Below are 8,226 nucleotides of genomic sequence, written 5' to 3'. Positions count from 1 at the left end.
GAAATTGCTAAACTCAGCTGACTTCTATTGCACAAGAACTGTGATTATGGTGTGGTTCATCATGTAGGGGATGGCACAAGTTTTTGGGCATAGTTTAATCTAAAACTATATTTGTTCCCTAGTTTTTCCTAAATTCCTACCATTTCTCAATTCTTAACACATGCCTGTATGGCACACTCCCTCCTGGCTGGGGCTCCAGACCAACAACAGAATAATGCAGCTGAGGGCTGCTGCCCCTTCCAGCCAGTGACTTTGGGGTGAGGTTTCCAGGCAGGGCTGAACCCCGTCCCATGGGAGCCGCTCTTGGCTGAGGCTCTGCTGCTCAGCCCCACCCAAGCCCCAGCTCCTGCTGCCTCACAGCCCTTCCTGTGCCTGGCCACATGCCCCGTCCATCTGGTCCTGGACACTGATCCCTGGCTGGCTTCTGGACTGACCCTGGCACTGCCTCCTCACTATGAACCTGCCCACCGGTCATGGGGCTGTGCCTGATGCTCGTTCCTCTCACCGTGCTTGATCCTATTCCCACCCACAGGTTAATGTCCCAGCGTGGCCCTAATCCATCTGTGTTCCCATGGATGTGCTTGATACTCCACGCTGGGGGCCGCTGCTGGCTGCCCCCTGGCCCACCCTGCTCCCTGCCTGTGGGTGGTGGGATGGGCCCAGGCTGGCGATGCCCCTGCCCCACTGGTCCAGGGGTCTCCCTCGGCCCCCAGGGAGTGGCTGACGCCCCGGTGCCCTGACTACACTAGGTGTGTCAGCTGCTATGTGAACTGTAGTAAGTCAGCATTTCTCTTTCAGGGTTTCAAACAGTGCTGCGACACAATAATCAAATAGATGATAATTAGATAGACTCTGCATCCTAATACACTCCTCCATGACAAATGTCGCCTGTAAATTACTGATTATTATATGAACTTCACTAAATGAATAATGTAAATGAAGGAACCTTGGATACTAGACAAAAGCTTTCACCAAACTTTCAAGGAAGCATCTTGACTCTCTAACCATTTTTTTCTGAAAATTTGCCGCTTGTATCAGTGATATAGTTATATTCACGAGCTTTTAATTTAGGCAGCCTTCATTTTTCCAGGATACTATGTGGACAGAGAGACTGTGGTTATCAGTGCAAATACTGTGGCTGGCAGTGCAAATACTGTTGCTACCAGCAAACTATGGTTATAGACTTTCAGAAAGAAAGAATATCTAGCATAGAGATGGTCATGAGTGCAGCTATTTGATCTCACTCATACTGAAGCATTAGTTTAAATTGAGTTATATCTGACCTAGTTTAACCCCAGCTGGCAACTAAGCACCATGTGGCCACTCACTCACTCCCCCTAGTTGGGATGGGGGAGAGAATTGGAAGAGTAAAAATGAGAAAACTCGTAGGTTGAGATAAAAACAGTTTATTCTGTAAAGCACAAGACCTGTGTGCAAGCAAAGCAAAACAGGGAATTCATTCACTGCTCCCCATGGGCAGGCAGGTGTTCAGCCATCTCCAGGAAAGCAGGGCTCCATCACGCGTAATGGTTACTTGGTAAGACAAATACCATCACTCCCAAAGTCCTCCCCTTCCTTCTTCTTCCCCAGCTTTATATGCTGAGCATGACATCATATGGCATGGAATATCCCTTAGGTCAGCTGGGGTCAGCTGCCCCTGCTGTGCCCCATCCCAACTGCTCGCTGGTGGGATGAGGAGCAGAAAAGGCCCTGACTCTGTGTAAGCACTGCTCAGCAGTAACTAAAACATCCCTGTATTTTCAACACTGTTTTCAGCGCAAATCCAAAACAGAGCCCCATGCCAGCTACTGTGAAGAAAATTAACTCTATCCTAGCCAAAACCAGCACACCTAGGTCTGAAAATTCAGGCCCCAGAGGGTTTATTTCAGTGAAACAATACCAGTATCTCAGTTGAGGATCACATGACCTAAGACTAGACCAATGATAGTAACAATCAGAAATGTCAAACTTTCAAATTTCAAAATTTACATCTTTCATACAAAATTGTCAGTGTTGATTTTTACATAGCTTGCTAAAAGTGCATTTTCTGCATTAATTTCTTGGATTATTGTGTTATATCTTATTATGTACTCATATATGAGAAAAGACCCATGTTTTCATATATGTTTGCATAAATGCTAGATATTAAGTCAAAATTGGTCCCTCTAGACACCCTTTAAAATCAGCAGACAGAAACAGGTGAATCTAACAGGTAATTTATCTTGTTTAAAATAAGTTAGATTAATTGCCCTGTGTGGTGTCTTCAATGTAACTTCAGAGGCCTGAGATGAATCTTACATGGGTGACCAAATCCATGACCTATCCAAACAACACACTGTATTATCTGCCGTATTTACTCAGATTTCACAGAAATTAAGGCTTACTATGGAAATAATTATTACAGTTCATACAAGGGCATAGGCATGCTGAAACAAAGTTTGAAGGCTTTAATGTAAAATATCGTATTCTAGAGAACACCGAAATGTACTGCCCCATTTCCCTCCTACAGTTTCTAACTTTTTTCCTCCAAGAAAACTGCAAGTGCAGGTATCAGCAGTGTTAGTTCATTTATTCTACATAACAACCAATTGAGAAGAAAAGTATGACGAGCCCACACTTTTGCACAGTTGCTTCCCTGATGAGGAACTCTGTCAGAAGTTGTATCTGATAATGAGAAAAATTTGAGGACGAGAACAGAGATTTACTTAATTTGAAAGAATCCATAAAAATTTGTTCAGTAACAGTGCTACTTCTATTGAATTTAGGGCTCATTTGAAATCTATATTATTCTTGCTGTTTGCACAGTAAGTTACTCCTACAGACAGAAGAATAGAGACAGACTTTAACATGGCCATATTTTTTCCAGTTTTGCAAATGACCACATCAGCAAATTTATACACCTTTATTTTATAAGTTCAGTTTTAGTGTCTTAACTGTGTAAACTGTTTACCATTACTATTTGTCCTGTGCTGAAGCATTAGCATGCAGATGGCTGCCTGTCTTTACTCATAATATGATATTTGTTAATATGCTTATAGTAGCTTGGGGTACCACATGCAATTCTTCTGTTGATTACGGGCAATGTTTTAGATGTAACAATCAGATTTTAATTTTTCCCAAAGAGTTTCTATCACTTGTGCCCTGACCTTGGGTAGCTATGGCAGACTTAACTAAAACCCTTCTCAAGAGCTTCCTTTGCCCATCTGTTAGTTAGCAGCTTCTCTACTCTTTTCAGGTTTTTTGAGTAATCCAAGAGGAAATTTCTACATCTGCCTTCTTGCCTATTGACTCCTTTTATTGTAAGCAAGAACTATTTCAATATTTTCTAGGCTTAGTAGACTTCTGTATGTATAGCACATGAAGCAAATTGGGTCTGTAGGATGTCTCTGCCCTTTCTCTCAAGGGAGGTAACTGTTATTTAAAGGTGCAGACAACTGACTTTCACAAAAAAACCTACCCTTCTTTTAGAGACCTGAAGATTTAGGGTGCAAGTCCAGACCTCTTCTGATGTCTGGACTTGAGCATAATTCAAAATGACTCATTCTCTGGACTAAACTCAAAGCCATTTTTCATGAATATTCAAGACCCTCATATCTCAATTTCTTTCCCACTTCAGTTCCAGCACAGGAAACTTGGACGTATTCCATGCAACGATCACTTTCCTTTAGACTGACAGGTTAAAATTAACTAAAAATTATGTGGCTTTAAGAGCCATCTCTATTTTTAATCCTGTAACCCCAGGATGGGATTTCTTTTCTGGCACTAGTGTCTAGTGGTTTTTTTCTCTGCTTTCCTTTAGAAGTGTGAACCTTAATGTGAACCAGACAACCCACTAATTTTTTGTAACATGCTTCATTGCTCCACGTTCTCTCATCTAATGAATTGATGGATTGGTACTCAACTGCACAAAAAAAATAATAAAAGTATCAAGCTTCAGAGTTCTAACTACACGTTCAGGATTCTGGGGTTACAAAATATCCAAGTTTAGGACATAGGTTATTTGTTCTGAAAAGCATCTCTTTTTTTTCTCTCGTTATACTTTGGAACCCTAAGCATAAAGTGTTGTGGGTTCTTGCTTTCCCTTTTATTTCTGTTGACTGCAGCTTCTCCTATCTACTGTTGCCTAGGACAAGACTAAGTACTTTAAAGTGTGACATTTTAATACTAAACTATTAATTGCTCAAACCAAACATAAAAAAGGGAAGCCATTCTTGTTAAGGGTCATTTCCCTTCGTGACTGGCAATCTTTAAATAGAGAAGGCTAGTCCCTCAGTAGCAGACATCTGTAAAACTACTATCTAAATGGTTTTCTCTACAATTTTACTTACAGAAGGTCCTCAGGACTGGCCTTTGTCCTGAAAGGTAAGCATCGCCAAAATGGCTCCTGCAAAATGCGTTTTAAATCCATAATACTGCAAACTGCCCATTGTGATAAATGCCTTGCTTTTCAGAGCGTGGAGAATATGATCCTACTCGATAATAGGGTTAACATAATTAACAAATAATTTATTTTTCATGCATTTACTTAAAACTCAGGTCAAAAGAAAAGCTTGTCACAGTGAGCTGTAGAAATGCCACTGTGAAAGCACTTCTGAAGATGGTCCATCTTACAACAAACATCTGAAGATATGGACCAATAGCTAGGAACTTTTCTTGGTGGGTAAATCTCCCTTGGAAAAGGCTATAACTTTTCAGAGCATATCTTCAGTATCATCACCTTGTTCATTTGTCAAACTACTGAATTAGTGCTGCTGCAATCTTATGTTGCCCAGTAGGTTTTTTGATCTTTCTGGCATATGGTTTTATGTTTACTGATTCAGGGAAGAAACTGACTTGTGTACATGTGTCAAACAGTGCAATGGAATACTAGTCTGATCATCATTTGAATGTGCTCTGAGAAACTAAACTATAAATAGTAATAATCTTCAGATAAGTGACTGGCCATCAGGCTGAAAAGACAAGAAAGCAGAATATTTCAAAGGTTATGTTAAGAAACATATTCTAGTCTGCTACTTTTATGCTACCACAGTATACCATTCACCCTTATTCAGCGAACTCCCCAGCAGGTGCCAAGGTAAATCCCGTGTTTACTTCTGGAACTGATAGTTGCAGCAGCACGAGGAGCAGTGGGAGGGAAAGGAGAAGTCATAGCTGGGAAAAATTCCTACTGATTTCTAATAGCATGTGCCTCCTTATGCCACAATTTAGAGCAGTTACATCCTTCTCCACAGGGTGCTCCCAATCCCTTCATCCCCCAGCCTGTACTGATACTGGGAATTGTCCCCACCCAGGTGCAGGACTTGCTCTTAGCTTTCATGAACCTCATCAGGGTCACATGGGCCCACCCCTCAAGCCTGTCAAGGTCCCTCTGGATGGAACCCCTCCTCTCTAGCAAATGACCTGCACTGCTCAGCTTGGTGTCATTTGCAAACTTGCTAAGGGAGCACTCAATCCTATTGTCAGTGTCATTGATAAAGATATTAAATAGCATCAGTCCCAGTGCAGACCCTTGAGGGACACCACTGCTTACTGCTTTCCACTTGGATACTGAGCCAGTGACTGAAACTCTGGATGAGGCTATCAGGCCAACTCCTTCTCTGTTCAACGGTCCATTCATCAAATCCAAATCTCTCCAATTTAGAGGTAAGAATGTTGTGGGGGACTGCACCAAAGGCCTTACAGGAGTGCAGGTAGATGACATCCATACCTGTTCCCTTGTCTACTGATGCAATTACTCCATTGTAGAAGACCACCACGTTAGTCAGGTTGAAATTTATTTGAAGAAAGACTCTCATAAATTGGATTAACAAAATTTTGATGGTTTCTATCTTTTTACAAAGAGGAAGGTTGCCACAGAGACATTTAAAATTTTTGGATTTATTTAGACTGTCACACAGCTGGACATTCTTCGATTTAGTCCAAACTCCTTAGAGTATTAAATTATTATAATTATCATCCTTTAGCTTTTAGGCAATATGCCAAGAAAACTAAAGGTGACTGAATCTACAAAAATATAACCAAGAACTACTCTCTTTCAAAAAGTCATAATCAGTGTGATATGTCATATGATTGCATAAAATACGCCACTTGGAACAGCTAATATTAGTTCACCACACCCATTTTCACTATATTTTTCAAACTTGTATCAGTTTGTATTTAGCTATTCATGATCATCGTTTGTAGGATATAATTTTATGGCCCTTGAAATGGAAAAGGGGATAATGAGGACACAGCAATGACAGAAATCACAACTAAAAATTTTATTCAAATGCCAGGAAAATTTTGTTATTAAAATAAGCAGCACAAACAATACCAAAACATAAATTGCACAGACTCAGCTATTTAACAGTATGCACTGGCTGTCCTAAATACTTAACACTCACAACCACTTGCAGTTTGACAGCAGCTTGCGACAGGCTCTAGTATGATCTCTGTCCAAGAGGAGTGAGAGAGGGGTTGGCAAGCAATTCCTTTGATGCTAATGAGGGGCAGGACTTGTCTAGGCCCAAATGAGGAGAACAGAAAGCTGTAAAACACTGCAGGTCAAATCTAAGCCGGAAATGAAGAGGTCTAAAAAAGAATTTGAAGAGCACTTTGCAAAGGATGCTTAGACTGGTAGTAAAAAGGTCTTTATATACATCAAAAGAAAAAAAGGCAGTTAGGAAACTGGTGAGATCACTTAACGACAAAAGTCCAAAAGGGGGAGCAGCGGTGTGATGGATGGCAAAGCTAGCACAGCAAAGGTCAGGGTTGTCTGCCCTAGGCTGCAGTTGGGGATTCATAACCCCATGACTGCTTCACTCTGGGGAGGCCAGAGGAACTGTATCAACCTGAAGTAACTTTACAGGAAATACGAGCCCAAACAGGAAAGTGAAATACAAGGTGCATAAGCTTTGTCATCTGGAGGTAGAAAAAGTCACCTGAACCAGGGGACATTCAGCCAGAAGTGATGGAGGGCCTTGGCTATCAAACTGCATAACTACTGGTCGTGGTGTACAACCCATCCTTAGGGTGGGAGCCAGCCACCAAAGCGTCTCCACTGGCTCAGGGCATGCCAGAGCCCACCTTAAGAGGGAGAGACCTGAGAGACTGACGTCTCTCACTGCAAAGTTGGAGTGTTCATGGAAAAAAAGCTCACTGATCGCACGGACAAACACGGGCTGACAAAGGAATAATGTCTCTTCTGCGAAGGGAAACTGCCTCACAGACTGCTGGGTGAAGGTCCCAGCGAACACGGAGAGAAGGGGGATGCAACCCGCGTTTTCCTTCAGCTTCCGCAGATGGCTGCAGGTGGGCACGTAGAGCTCTCTGCCAGGTTGGGTAGCGCTTCCAGCCCGTCTCTCCCACACCTGGCAGCACGAGGCCTCGGAGGCAGGCGGCGGGCGGCCCCGGGCGGGCGGCCCGGGTGACCGGCGGCGAGCGGCCGCCCCCCACGGCAGGTGTGCGCCGCAGGGCGGGGCGGAGGAAGCTCTCGCCTTCGTGCATGCGCGCTGCCGCCGCGATTTCCTCGGCCGCGCCTGCGCGCTGTCCTCTCCCCCTCGGGCAAGATGGCGGCGGGGGGATCGGTGCAGGGAAGCGAGTGAAGGGGGCGGCAGGGGAGCCGGGGCTGGCGGGGAGAGGGGCCCCGGCGGCGCGGCTGAGGTGCGTCCGAGGGAGGCGGGGACCGGGCCGGCGCGGGAGCTGGGGAGGAGGCCGGGGCTGCCCCGGCGCCTGCCGCGGGGATGAGGAGCCGGGGAGTCGGGGCAGGGACCGGCCCCGGCCGGTAAGGAGGGGGAGCGGCTGACCCTTATGCGCGCCCGCCCGCTGCCCCGGCACGCCGCCCCTGCCAGGAGGCGCAGCGCTCGGCTCCGCGCCAGTGGCAGCAACGGCGGGAGGCGGCGGAGGAGTCGCGGCGGCGCTGCCGGGTGGGGAGAGCGAGGCGGACAGGTGAGTGCCCGTTGGCCCCGGTACCCCGGCCCGCCCCACCGGGCCCACCGCCCCCGCCCTCCCAGGCAGCACGCGCCGGCGGCAGTCCCGGGCGGGGCGGGGGTCGAGCCAAGGCTTGTCTGCGGCGCTCCCTGAGGGCGCCGGTCCCCGCCCCGCCCCGGCCCTGCTCCCGGGATGGGGCTGAGGTGCTGCACCTCGGGCGGGAGGAGCCTGGTCTGGCGGGTGTGACTGAAAGCCAGCGGTGTGGGGGTTTTTTTTTCTGGTGTGTGTGTGTGTGGTAGGATAAAGCGATTTGGCTTG

The 8,226-nt window shown here is 45.8% G+C and overlaps 1 protein-coding gene across 3 annotated transcripts in view; it reads left to right on the top strand.

Moving 5' to 3' along the window:
* The first annotated feature begins 7,560 nt into the window (after nt 1-7,560).
* Nucleotides 7,561-8,226, top strand: part of APC (APC regulator of Wnt signaling pathway) — a 103,256-nt gene continuing 102,590 nt past the window's right edge. For 2 of the 3 annotated variants that reach the window (XM_075079742.1, XM_075079738.1), the window contains exon 1: nt 7,800-7,926. The gene's annotated coding sequence lies outside the window, so the exon portion shown is untranslated. Of the gene's footprint in view, nt 7,642-7,799; nt 7,927-8,226 lie in introns of those variants that run through there. The other variant, XM_075079741.1, reaches the window with a different exon arrangement.

The sequence above is a fragment of the Phalacrocorax aristotelis genome, chromosome Z (genome assembly GCF_949628215.1).
Source record: "Phalacrocorax aristotelis chromosome Z, bGulAri2.1, whole genome shotgun sequence".
Lineage (NCBI taxonomy): Eukaryota > Metazoa > Chordata > Aves > Suliformes > Phalacrocoracidae > Phalacrocorax > Phalacrocorax aristotelis.
Note: the sequence above shows the minus strand (reverse complement) of the source record. Positions and strands in the feature narration are given on the sequence as shown.